The following is a 14,378-nucleotide window of genomic DNA, read 5'->3' as shown; positions in this document are numbered from 1 at the left end:
ATACTATTAGTCATATTGATAGAATATATGGTGAGATGAGAAGGACTTACTGTGTGGTTTCAGATATGTCTGTTTGTAATCCCATGAAGTTCCTTACTATCTGTGAGCCCTCAAGGAAACAAAAAAGAGTCTCAGAGTCTCAGCATTGCCAAAATTAAGATGGAATTAAGAATATAGCCCCTCTAGTATACTACTAGGAATTTAATAACTGTAGTTATATAACACACACAGTATTTACTGTTCAAATATATACATGTATCCTTATATGAATTTATATGGTCATACATTGTATATAATACACACTCCTATATATAGTATTCTAAACACAACGCAAGGCTACATTAAGATGATGCTTGATCTATATGATTATCTACATTTCAAGAAAATCATCCTACTGGAAGTCACAAATGTACTTGATACACATCACCTTGCAAGCATTAGAGTTCAGCAACACAGTTCACTGTGGAGCATGGGTTGTTTACCTTCAAGATAGAGTGACAAGCTGAACTCCCAGCCTCTGCCCAGCACCGTGAGAGGGTACAAGATAAATACTGGAACTTGAAGTATGCTTTGTGAGCTTTTTATCAGAAGCCTGAGAAACACACTTGGCTTTTGGTGTGTACATTGAAAATAAAGGGGTGAAACAGTGCAGCTGTTGAGTCGTGGAGCCAAAAAATGAACTAAGACAGGCAGATTTGGTTTGTAAACACCTGCCTTGCTGCCTCTCTCATGACATCAGTCACCAAACACTGTGTGTGTGTGTCTTTTATATGTTAAATGTTCCCAGTGACAAAGGAGCTACTAATGTACTTTTGTATCATCATAAACATATATACCCAGAATGATTTAAAAAACCTGTCATTGTAATAGATACACATTTAAAACAGTTGTCTTGGCCACAAGCATATCTATTAATGAAGGCGTAGTACAAAATAGAAGGAATACCGGAAACAAGCTTAGGAGAGAGAAAGAAATGGCCAGTAAATACATAGCTTTGGGTTATTCATGTATTCCCATAAAGACAACAAAAAAGAGTATAACATATCGCTACTATTATTTTTCACATGTTGACTAGAAATGGAGCATTGATTTTCTTCAGTGGCTTGCTATTTCTTTCACTTAGTGCAAGTTCATTGCTTGACATTTAAGATAGGCCAAATTCTCTTGAAAATATTTTTTCATAGCATTTCATTCCTCTCTTTATATCTACTTCTATCTTCCCAGTCCTTCTTCATTCCAATTCTTCCTTTTTACCTCTGCTTATATACTGTTATTTTTAGGGCTGTGGGAGGGCTTCCTGTAAGCCACTTGGCTATATAAATTTAATAGGTAACAGTTTTTATTTGTACCTGTGATAACTTTTTTCTTAATTTTACAAATTCACTTCTTCAGGGGTATTTTGCATAGAAATTTCGTTGCTTTAAAAGTATTTTTGTCAGTAGTGCTATTGTGAAGTTTCTAGTAAATATGAGTATGTGAATTTTTTGCATAACCTAAACATGAAGCAAAAGAAAGCATTTCAAAATTTGACCCCAAATTTTATTCCTTGAAATGTTCCTAGAGAGTTAATTGTGACATGCTAATAGTTTTAGGAGTACATTACAAAGATGTGTGTCAAATGGTTGCTAACAACATAAATTTCAAAAAGCAGTGTGATAGATTATGGTACTGTACAATGAAACGCTAATTCATAACCATAATTATTGAAGTGTGAAACCTGGAGGTGAAGTAGTATATGCAGAAACATAAATTCTGTGGAAAAGATAAATATGTTTATATATAGACAAGTCACATGCATGTATCAAAGTGTTGGTAGTGCATTTTTTAGTGTTTTGTAATGTATCAAAGCCAGCACTTTGCACATGCTTAGTAAACATTCTACCAGTGACCTACACCCCAGCCCAATGAGTGGTTTAAAAAAATAATGGTTACTAGCAAATATGCTACCACTTTAACAATATAATATTTTACTAATGTTTGAGAATTTCATATATTTTGATCACTTTCACCCCCATTAACTCCTTCCAGACCTACCTTCACAACTCCACCCCTTTCCGACTTCATGTCCTCCTTTTTTTTTTTTTTTTTTTAATAACTCATTGAATCCAATTTGTGCTATACACACACTAATGAGTGTGGATCTTGATCAACCCACCAGGGGCCTCACCCTTAAATAACGTAACTCTCTCTGTCCCAGATCTTATCACCTGTCAATAGGCTCCTCGTTAAGGGTGGGGGCATGTGAGCTGCTCTTCTACGGCAATGTCAACTGACTTCATCTTTTACAGACAACCACAGTGGCTGTGAGTTCATGAGTGCAATCGTCCTGCTATGCACACAAGACACTGTTTCTCTCCAGTTCTTTCTGACCTCTGGCTCTTAACATTTTTTTCCTCTGGCCCATTTTCCAAGAAGATCCCTGAGCCTGGAGGGAGAAGGATGTGATATAGATGTCCTGTTGTAGGTGAGCACTCCATAATGCTACTAAATTTCAAGCCATAGCTTTAAATTCACAGATAAATCACCAAGATCATGGAATTTCTCGTATACGCCAGATCAGAAGTGGCAATTTACTATGGAGTCTTCTGATGTATGATTATGTCTCCAACCATTTGGCTCCTTTTTTGTTGTTGTATTTTGCATCAAGTCCCAGCTGTTTCTTATGGACCTTGATGGGAGCTTTGCTAAGCACTCCTCCTTAGACCGTTTGCATCTTGAACTCCTATTATCCCAGATGTTGTTGGTTAGGTATGAAAACTTTTGGAGAATTTATCGTATAATCTTATAATGAAACCTCTGCTTTTCAGCAGACTCATGTCTCTTGTCTGGAATATCCCTAAGGATTTTTCAAGTCCTCTCCCTTCCACCCTCAGGTGAGATGGGGAAAAGCTAGCGAGAGGCATCTGGACTAGAGAGGAAGGGATGCCTTTTCCAGCTGGGCTAATGTGTTCATCATGTAACTGAATGTTTCTGAGCAGCAGCACTGAATCCCTTCCTCCTCTGCTTCTTGGCAACCATTGTAACATGCTCCTTCTGAGTCCACATAAATGAAATCACGTAGGATTTGACATTCTGTGCCTGGTTTACTTCACTTACTATAATGTCCTATCCTTCAGACTGATTTAAATTGTCATAAAGAGTAGGATTTCCTTCTTTGTTAGTAGCTGCAGTATACACATTCTTGTGCAGATAGGAGTGTGTGTGTGTGCGTGTGTGCCCATGCATCAACATGTGTGTGCATGTGTATGTATGGTATCATTGAGTTGTTAGTATAACTCCTGTATATAGCACTTATCAGCATGTGTAAACAATTTTCTTTGATCCCTAGTGCTATCAAAATACATATTGTGTATCACAATTTCTTTATCATTGACCCACTGAGAGACCTTTAGATTGGTTCTATAATGAATAACATTATAATAAATATGGGGAAAACATTCTTCCAAGATATTGATTTTATTTCCTCTAGAATACTCAGAAGGGGCTTCATAGCTCATATGGTAATTACAGCTGTAACAATTTGGTCAACTCTATGTTGTTTTCCATGATGAATATACTAATATGTGTCACTACTGACAGTTTTTTTTTTTCCTTTTCATCATCACTAACCCTTGTTATCTTTTGTCTTTCTACTGACATCTCTCTGAAAGGATGCAAAATAGCTTCTTATTGTGGTGTTGATTTAGATTTCTTTGCTAAGTGATGTCTAACACGTTTACATATACTTGCTGGTCACTTGTGTGTCTTCCTCAAAATAATAATTTTGCTAATTCTAAGATTGAGTTATTATACATTTCTAAGGAGTTAAATGAGTGCCTTATGTAGTTTAAATGTTAACCTTTTATCAAATATATGATTTGCAAATATTTCCTCCAATTCTGTAATTAAAATTGACATTTTAATCTGTTGATTGATTTATGAAAATTACTTTCATCTTTGAATTAATAACATTGCTGATACTTGCATGGAGTTAGATTATTTAAATTTCTTTTTTATTGGGGGTATAATACAAGAAGGAATTCAAATTTATATGCCAGTAACAAATATTTTTATATTATTTATTGAAACCTGGCAGCATGATAGATCCTTTTCTAATTTCCATTTACTCTTGAATATAACTATATTACATAGTTATTACATTTATTCTCATTTTACAGTGGGGACAAAGGCACATAGACAGTGTGTCACCTTCCCCTGGGCTGTTGAAGGACAGAGATGAATGCAGAAACTCAGTCAAACCCCTCTCCTTACCCCCTTCTCTCTCTCCTCCCCCCTCCCTTTTCAGTGTCTTTCATCATCTAAACATTTCCTATGACAAACAAATCCGCAAACATTGTCTAAATACCAACATTAGACCCACAATCTGTCTGAACGTCTCTGCACTATGGTTCATATAACTTTAGAAAATTTTCTCAATTGTGCTCTTCAAATGAAAGACAGGTTGCATTAAAATCACATAAAAGGGTTGGTGAAATTGTTCAGCAGGTAGAAGTACTTGCCACCAAGCTTCACAACCCAAGTTTGATTCTAGGAACCCACATGGTAGATAAGAACTAACCTCTGAAAGTTGTCCTCTGGCTTCCACACCTGTGCTGTGGCATACATACATAAACAAATGGATGTAATTTAAAATAAAAGCAACTGACTTCGAGACAATAACACATGTGAGTGAGGAAACCGTGCACTAAGAGACAGTCAGGTGAGTTCCCAGTATCATCCATCTTTAACTTCTATGTGACTTCTGACACAGCTGCCTGCTGGCAGGATGTATAGGTATAGGTCACTTGAGCCAATGTCCTGAGCACGAGTCCTTATTTCCTGTGCCCTAGGCATTTCTGCAACTATTTGAGAAGGTACAGGTCATGGAACTCCTCTGGAGTTGGGTTGCATAGCCCCACATGTAAAAAAGGAAACATGGTCAATTCTACAACTCACATCACTCATAAGATATAAAACAAAGCCAGTAACTTATGAGAAATACATCTACTTTTAGGCCTGGGAATGGGAAAACATCCCTCCATAGTTCTTCACAGAGAGACCTTTGTGTGATATCAAGAAAACTGTTCTCAACAACATCAAGTGGCAAAAGCTAGCAGTGTCATAGGATGAGGTTAATGGTATGACAGCTGAAAAGTAATCCAGTAGCATGGTGACCTCAGAAATGTCTCCAGGCAGTAATCCTAGATCAGTCATGTCCTTTCTTGCACTGTTTATCTCTAGGTCACATCTGGAGAAATGAGGCTTAAATTTTATTGACTCAGGTTGTACATTTTTATCAAGCATGATCATATATGGTGATTAATATGAATTATATGTCTGTATGCATATATGTTCATGTATTGTAGGGGGCTAGAAGACAGACCGAGTGAGCTAAAATTCATCAGTAATTTGCATGATGTAAAACAATTACAAATGACCTGCAAAGATTTTTATTACAGTTCAAAGCTCATAAGAAATAAACACAAAGTCAGATTTAATAACATCAGGAAATATATAATCAGGAATGCAATGCCAGTTAGAACAATAGGAAGTTAAAAATCGAAGCAAGCTAACATTTATTGATCCTTGTCCTGAGAGAAACCCATAGAAATTAATTGGACAGATTCTTCAAACATTTATCTGATGATCATATATCCAAGGGACCCTATATGGTAACAGAAAGATATTTAAAACAATCATGTTCATTACGGCTCAATTCACAACAGGTAGGAAGCAGAATCAAGCAGTATTCTGTGAACTGACAGGGGGATGAGAAAAATGTGGTATATTTACACAATTAAATATTACTCAGCTGTAAAGAAGAGTGAAATCCTCTCCACTATTGCTAGGAGTCTTATCTGAGATCATCCTTGTGGATTCCTAGGAATTTCCCTAGCACCATGTTTCTCTTTAACCCTATAATGGCTCTCTCTATCAAGATATCTATTTCCTTGCTCTCCCTCTTTGTCTTTCCCCCAACTCGACCATTCCTGAATGTGGGTAACAATTGTGTGGCTTGGTCAGTTTGTGGGGCCACTGGCAGTGGGACTAGGATTTATCTCTGTTGCATGAACTGGCTTTTTGGAGCCCATTTTCTATGGTAGGATACCTTGCTCAGTCTTGATGCAGTGTGGAAAAGCTTGTTCCTGCCTTGAAATGCCAAGCTTTGTTGATTCCCCATGGGAGGCCTTACCAATCTCTGCAGAGTGATGGAGAGGTTGGGGGAGCAGAAGAAGGGGAGAGGTGGGGAACTGTAGTTGGTATGTAAAATGAAAAAAATAAAAAAAATAAATAAAAGAAGAAGAAGAAGAAGCCGGGCCCAAATATAAATGTAATGTGAGAAGTTTTCTGTATCTTCATTGATACCTATAAAAATGACTACATGCAGCCAAGCGGTGGTGGCACACACCTTTAATCCCAGCACTCAGGAGGCAGAACCAGGCAGATTGCTGTGAGTGGTGTATAGAGCAAGATCCAGGAGAGGCACCAAAACTATGCAGAGGAACCCTATCTCAATAAACCAAAAAGGAAAAAAAAAAAGAAAAAGAAAAAGGAGGAAATAAAAATGAAATCATGAAATTTTCGGAACATAAATGGAATTAGGAAAAAAAAAAAAACTATCCCAGGTAAGTTTTCTCAGGCCCAGAAAGACAAATGGTACGTGTTCTCTCTCAAACATGGATCCTCACCTTGAATCTTTTGTTTGTTTTGTAAATTTAACCTGGACTTCATGTAAGAGTTGGGAAACTAGAAACAGCCTGTGGTGAGTAGACACCTTGAGAGGGGTGATAGTAAGATCCAGGTAAAACAACCCTAGAGAGCACAATTCTGGGGCTAGAGAGGTTGGAGCATGAGGAGGGTGGGGAGAGGGAAGTGCAGTGCTGCTCTTAACAAAAATAAAGGGTGCGTGATGAAGCCATATGGAAAGGTTGAATCTTCTAACTCGAGAAAAAAGTAAATTAGAGGCGATGGTAGAACAAAGGTGTCATGAAACAGGGGTTTCAATTGGATGTAGAGGTAGGGACAGAAGAATTAGGGACAAGAGGTTAGAGGGTGGGTCAGCCAAAACTAAAGGTACATGAAGAAGCCAAAAAAACAAAACAAAACAAAACAAAAAACCTACTTTATTTTTTTGACTTTTTTATTTTATAATTTAATTTAATTTTACATATCAGCCATGGATTCCCCTGTCCTCCCCCCTACTGCCACACCCCCACCCCTGCCTTCCTCCCAGCCCACCCCCCATTCCCATCTCCTCCAGGGCAAAGACTCCCCTGGGGATTCAGCTCAACTGGGTAGATTCAGTCCAAGCAGGTCCAGTCCCCTCCTTCCAGGCTGAGCAAAGTGTCCCTGCACAGGCCCCAGGTTCTAAACAGCCAGCTCATGCACTAAGGACAGGTCCAGGTCCCACTGCCTGGGGGCCTCCCAAACAGTTCAAGCTAATTAGCTGTTTCACTTATTGTCCAGAGGGCCTGATCCAGTTGGGGGCTCCTCAGCTATTGGTTCATAGTTCATGTGTTTCCACTAGTTTGGCTATTTGGCCCTGTGATTTTTCCAATCTTGGTCTCAACAATTCTTGCTCATACAACCCCTCCTCTTTTTCGCCAATTGGACTCCTGGAGCTCCACCTGAGGCCTGGCCATGGATCTTTGCATCCACTTCTCTCAGGCATTGGATGAGATTTCTAGCAAGGCAGTTAGGGTGTTTGGCCATCCTATCACCAGAGTAGGTCAGTTTGGGCTTTCTCTCGACCATTGCCAATAGTCTACAATGGAGGTATCTTTGTGGATTTCTGGGGACCTCTCTAGCACTTTGCTTCTTTCTATTCTCATGTGGTCTTCATTTACCATGGTCTCTTATTTCTTGTTCTCCCTGTCTGTTCTTGATCCAGCTGGGATCTCCTGCTCCCCTAAGCTCTCTTTCCCTTGAAACTTGCCCTTCATTACCCCCACTCACATCCAGGTTGTTCATGTAGATCTCTTCTATTTCTCTGTCATTGGGCAATCCCTGGGTCTTTCCTAGGGTTCCGTTTTCTAGGTAGCCTCCATGGAGTTGTGTAGCAGTCTAGTCATATTTGTTTTCCATAGTATCCTCCTATGATTGCATAATACCATGTTTGTCTTTCTGAGTCTGGGTTACCTCACTCAGGATGATTTTTTCTAGATCCATCTATTTGCCTGCAAACCTCATGTTATCATTGTTTTTCTCTGCTGAGTAGTACTCTGTTGTGTATATGTGCCACATTTTATTTATCCATTCTTCAGCTGAAGGGCATCTAGGTTGTTTCCAGGTTCTGGCTATTACAAACAATGCTGATATGAACATAGCTGAGAAAATGCCCTTGTGGTATGATTGAGCATTCCTTGGGTAATGCCCAAGAGTGCTACAGCTGGGTCTTAGGGTAGATGGATTCCCAATTTTCTAAGGAAGCATCATATTGATTTCCAAAGTGGCTGTACAAGCTTGCATTCCCACCAGCAGTGGAGGAGTGTTCCCCTTGCTCCACATCCTCTCCAGCATTCTGATGGGTGTAAGGTGGTATCTCAGAGTCATTTTGATTTGCATTTCCCTGATATTAGGGATGTTGAACAATTCTTTAAATGTCTTTTAGCCATTTGAGTTTCCTCTGTTGAGAATTCTCTGTTTAGTTCTATAGCCTATTTCTTAATTGGACTGTTGGGCATTTTAATGTTTAATTTCTTGAGTTCTTTATATATTCTAGATATCAGCCCTCTGTCAGATGTGGGGTTGGTGAAGACCTTTTCCTATTCTGTAGGCTGTCACTTTGTCTTGTTGACCATGTCCTTTGCTCTACAAAATTTTCTCGGTTTCAACAGGTCCCATTGATTGATTGTTTTTCTCGGTGTCTATGCTACTGGTGTTATATTTAGGAAGTAATCTCCTATGCCAATGTGTTCAAGACTATTTCCTGCTTTCTCTTCTATCAGGTTCAGAGTAACTGTATTTATGTTGAGGTCTTTGATCCACTTGGGCTTAAGTTTTGTGCACAGTGACAGATATGGATCTATTTGTAGCCTTCTACATGTTGACATCCAGTTATGCCAGCACTATTTGTTGAAGATGCTTTCTTTTTCCCATTGTACAGTTTTGGCTTCTTTGTCAAAAATTATATGTTCATAAGTGTGTGGATTAATGTCAGGGTCTTCAATTTTATTCCATTGGTCCACACGTCAGTTAAAAAAAAACCTCCTAGTTTAAACTGAGCTTCTTTCAAAGGGATGATGAGCATCTGATTCAATCCTCCTGCCACCCCTACCTGAGTATCCTAAGAAGACTTGATATTCAAAGGCCATTTATTTGAGTAGGTATGGCTGCTAGGTCAATTCAACACAGAGTTATGAAAGAGGAATTGATATTCAGCTTCTCCTGAATTTTGAATATCTAGTGGTAGGAAAATTGACTCAATATCATACATATGATGTGACCACAAGCATGACACATCTCATGAGCAACCCAGTTGTAAGGTGTTCCCTATCTTCCTCTCCATGTATTTCTCCAATTAAAAAAAACAACAACCAGGATTTAGTGTAGAAATCCTACTTAATATGTGCTAGCAAGAGTTGATTACTGGCTCATAGAAACATTGAAAATTATAAATATGAGTGTTCCCATTTTCTCTTCTCTTCTATCCCTCTTGTTTCTTTTCATCTCTCTTTCCATAAAGTGCCTGGTTCCCACTAAGTACATTGCAGGGACATTTCCTGCTGCCAAACACTTTCCAAGTTGCAAGTCCATCATCCCTTTATTATATGCAGAATTTGTCTCTCTGAACTTATTTCAGTGCTCAGCAAAATTCCTTCTGATTATTAGCATCCAACTTCCTTTAAATGTAATGGAGGATTAGATAGACTTAATAATTCAAAGGGAGCTTTATTAAACTGATTAAATACTGTTAATAATTAATGCATTAACAAAAATTAACATTTTCTGATAATAAGCCTGGCCTAGAAATGACACACTGTAAAGTTCTCTCATGTATAGCAAACCATGGAAGTATATAGCATTTACTTTGTAGATGATGAAAACAAATTAGGCCGAAGACAACGCAAGTGAAGGCCTATTCCGGGAATCTTTCCATTTGCAGTTTCTATGTAGAAACAACCTTGTTGGTCTTGATTCAGGACAGATAATCTCTTCCAGGCTATTCAGAAACACTTTCATGCTTTCCAATGGCCACCAGGAATATGTTTCCTAGATATCACAAGGAGAGTAAAGAATATGCTGAATACCTTGAAGGCATTTTAAGTTAGATAGCATAGGGGAAAAAACTGGAAAAGTTTTATTACCATTGATTTCAGGACCCTGCCTGTGTTGTCCCTTTTCACATTTTCATCATAAAATCTTAAGTTACCTTTTCTCCCTTTGCTGAAATCTAATGTGATGATCCTGAAAGACAATCAATCACATTTGTATCCACTTATATAATTTTATTTCGATTTGTGTTAAGAACTAGTTATTTCAACAATCCTTAGAACTAATGATTAATTAGATGTTATCATTATTGCTATTATCATGTTAAGTACAGCTCATCTCAGCACTTCCCAGAAGTTTTATCTTGCTGTAAATGATCAGCTACAATATTCTGCTTTCCAATAGATTTTTGTATTTTGTGAGAAGCAAAGGCCTAGAATGTTTTACACTTTAGCTCTGCATTCTTTAATTCTATCCCCATATCTAGAGCACTTGACATCATCAAGATTTGTGTTTATTTAATATTAACCTAGCTTTGATCAGGGAACTAACAGTGTGGTGGTAGAGATATTGGCCCAAGAAGTTATATTCACTTAATCTGAATAAACAAGTGGTCCAATGGGATGAATAAATAACCTCTATTGTTGGAGAACTCTTCCCATCAGTGTAGTTACTATGGGGACCTGCTTGCTCTCATTTTGGGAAATCCACTGACAAGTTTATAATCCCAAAATCATTAAGAGAACATAGGCTAGCTAAGGATAAATGACCAAAAGTGAGTTAACCTTAAAAATTGTCCCTTTTTGTAAGTCACAAGCTGTGTTGGATAATCACAAGTAGAGTACATAGTCCTACACATGAAACAAGGGCTAGAGTTATGAAAAGCCAAACCAAACCAAAACCACATAGAAGTAGTGGTTACTTTTCTGAATCCTCTGTGGATATTCTCAGTGAGGGTTTCCGTTCAGTAAAGTTACTGATCAAATTCTCTTAAGTTTCTAGAATCAATCAAATTATTTTTATAGACACATGGATGTAACAGACATATTATCATGGATCTTTCCAGCACACTTTTTGTGAAGAACCCTAATGGATGACCTCACTACATGTGAGGGAAAAGTTGTCTCTATTTTCAAAAGTAAGTATTTGAAAAAATATTCAGTCTGGATGATCTTAACATGAAAAGCAGCCACATTTTGGTTATGTTTCTGAATAGATGAATAGAGCCTGTTGCTTTTTATAATGGTCAATTTTATTAAATGAATTGATGCATGTTGAAACATGCTTTGGTGTTAGTAGGGTAAGTAGATCATTGAGGTACAATCAGTGTCAGCAGATAGGAGGTACATTGGTGGGGTGGGACTGTTTTCAGTACCCAGGTGATTGTGGAACCAAAGCATCCTTAAAACTGGAGTCCTTATTGGAAGTATCTCAAGGAAGGCCAATGCTCAAATAATGGGTAAAGTCAGAGTCACCAGCTCTTTTCTCAGGGTCAGTGCTGTGGATATTACTCTATATAAATAAAGTGCTGATTGGCCAGTAGCCAGGCAGGAAGGACAAGGTAGGTGGGACAAGGAAGAGGAGAAGGCTGGGAACAGGAAGGCTGGGAGAAGACACTGCCAGCTGCTGCCATGAGAAACAACATGTAAAGACACCAGTAAGCCACAAGCCATGTGACAAAGTATAGACTAACAGAAATGGGCTAAATATAAGAGTAAGAGCTAGACAATGGTAGGCCTGAGCTAATGGCCAAGCAGTTTAAATAATATAAGTGTATGCTTATTTTATACGTGGGTTGTGGGACCACGGGGGCTTGGTGGAACCTGGAGAGAAGCTCTCCTACTACAGGTCAGACCACAGAAGGTACAGGGAGAAAGAAATTTGGAATATTCTAGCCTAGGCAGCCACTGAGCTGTGTACTGCCTTTGTGCTGTGTACTCTTCACATTAATAATAATTTATGTCCATGCTAATGCATGGAATTGAATTGACCTAGTTGCTCATATTCTCTGTGAATAGTATATTGTGTCCACAAATTTTGCTTTCTTTTGTTTCTCACTCTTTCTTCCTTCTATGTGTGTTTGTGGATGCAGTATATGTGCACATGTGTGGGTTGGTGTGCATGCCACATACTCAAAGAGAGGTCAGAGGTGATGTTAAGTGTCTTTCTCTGTCATTCTTCACTTAATTCCCTTGAGACAGAGAACCTGAAGTTACGTTAGTGGCCAGAAAGCTCTAGTCATCCTCCTAGTCTTTCTAAATCCTGGGGTACATTCTCAGCATTTTGTGTAGGTGCTGGAGACTGAACTTAGGTTCTTGCATTTGCACAGCACACACCTTGCTGTCTGAACTATTTTCCCCTGTTGCTAGAAATATTGCAGAATTATCAACAGTCCAGTGAGTAATGATGTGCATATTCTCTGTGACTTTGGGCTAGACTTATTATGGATTAACTGGAAAGAATCCTATAATATGTAAGGCTGAAGGTCTAAGCATTTTCAAATGTGTTTTTCAGAATGGTGTCTCAACTTTTCCCTTTTTAAGGATGGTGCTGATTATAAATAAATTCACACACAAACAAAGCAAAACAAAAACAGTCACTTTAAAAACAAGAGAATATCTCAGAGATATGAATATATCAGCCCAAGACATTTTGACACAACTATTCCTTGGGACTAATCTGTGGGTCAATGAGGAAGCTTTTCTAGGGGATCGTATCAAAGCAAGACAGAAATAACCACAAAATCTGTCACTAAATTATACTCCAGTTGCCTGTTTTTTGAGGTTATTAGGAAGCGAATGGGATCTGACTTTTCAGATTACACAGTAAGTGACTTTGCACCAACTTTTAGGTCCCCACTTACAACTTTTAGGTCCTCACTCCTACCCCAGCCGCTCTTTTCAACAAGCTGGAGGCCATACGTGGTTCTCTGCTTCTGACAACTTGCTGAAGTCAGCAGCCACCTTTTCAGCATGCTTGAATTAAGCAGCTCCACAGAAAACAGCTGTGAAAGATTCATCAATCACAGGATATCTATTATTGGAATTAAAACACCTCCTAACTGTGGCATAGATTTGCATTGATTGCTCTGGGGTGTGACACTCCACTTGCATTCTGATTTTGGATTGGAAGCTCTTACATTTGGACTGACATCCTTTCTTTCTGTCTACTTTGGCATTGCAGAGACATGGAGTGTTAGATGGAATTCGGATACGTTCGTTGACCTGGCTTAGTGTGCAGTCATTAAACTTAATAAAATGGCTAACAATTCTTTGATGATTGGAAATTGAAGTGTGTGATCTGGCAAAGGCATTTTATGCTAATTCAATGTCTGGGACAAGATGATAGATGCTTGTCACACTAAAATATAGCGTTTAGAAACAAAGAAGGACAATGTCTCAGATCAGGACATTTACGGTTAGTGATCATGATGATATTTACCATGTCTTAACAATTATGTGTTTTATTGCTGTTCTTATGGAGATGGGAGCCAACCTGTGTCCTTGCACAGATGAATAAGGGGAGGCAGTTTATGCTAACAATAGTCTTATAGTTCACTTGTTCTTCACTATGACATACGGTCCAAAGTCCTTTGGGGAGTTCTCCCGCTGGTTTGAATTACACAAATAATAATTACTGATAATAGCATTTATGGACTACATATCATGACGTTTAATGCTTGATCCTTATTTGAAATCACTACCTCTTTTCAGTTATTTATAATATCACTATTTCTCAAATGTAAAAGATACATTTAGGATAAGCTTAATTTGTCTGTGTTAATGTGGTCAGTTTGAAAATATCCTTCAGATGTGGAAGTATGTTATTCACAATTTGTCAGGTCCATCCAAGAAAATAAACATCCAGACTTCTTATTTTGCATGTAAAGACATTTTTTAATTCTAAGATCCCCTCCAGAGTACTTCCCATTTAGTCTTTATATTTCCTGAGGCTTTTCTTTTCTTGAGTGTCTCAGACTTTCTTTCTTCCTTCCTTCCTTCCTTTCTTCTTCTTCTTCTTCTTCTTCTTCTTCTTCTTCTTCTTCTTCTTATTATTATTATTATTATTTTATTTTACTACATTGTCAGTCTTCAGGCTAGATGTTCCCTATTTGAGATTTGTGTGATATTTTTGTTTTCTCATCATGCTTGGGTAGTGTGTTCTTAGCTCAAGATCTACATGTATCA

The sequence above is a fragment of the Onychomys torridus genome, chromosome 23 (genome assembly GCF_903995425.1).
Source record: "Onychomys torridus chromosome 23, mOncTor1.1, whole genome shotgun sequence".
NCBI lineage: Eukaryota > Metazoa > Chordata > Mammalia > Rodentia > Cricetidae > Onychomys > Onychomys torridus.
Note: the sequence above shows the minus strand (reverse complement) of the source record.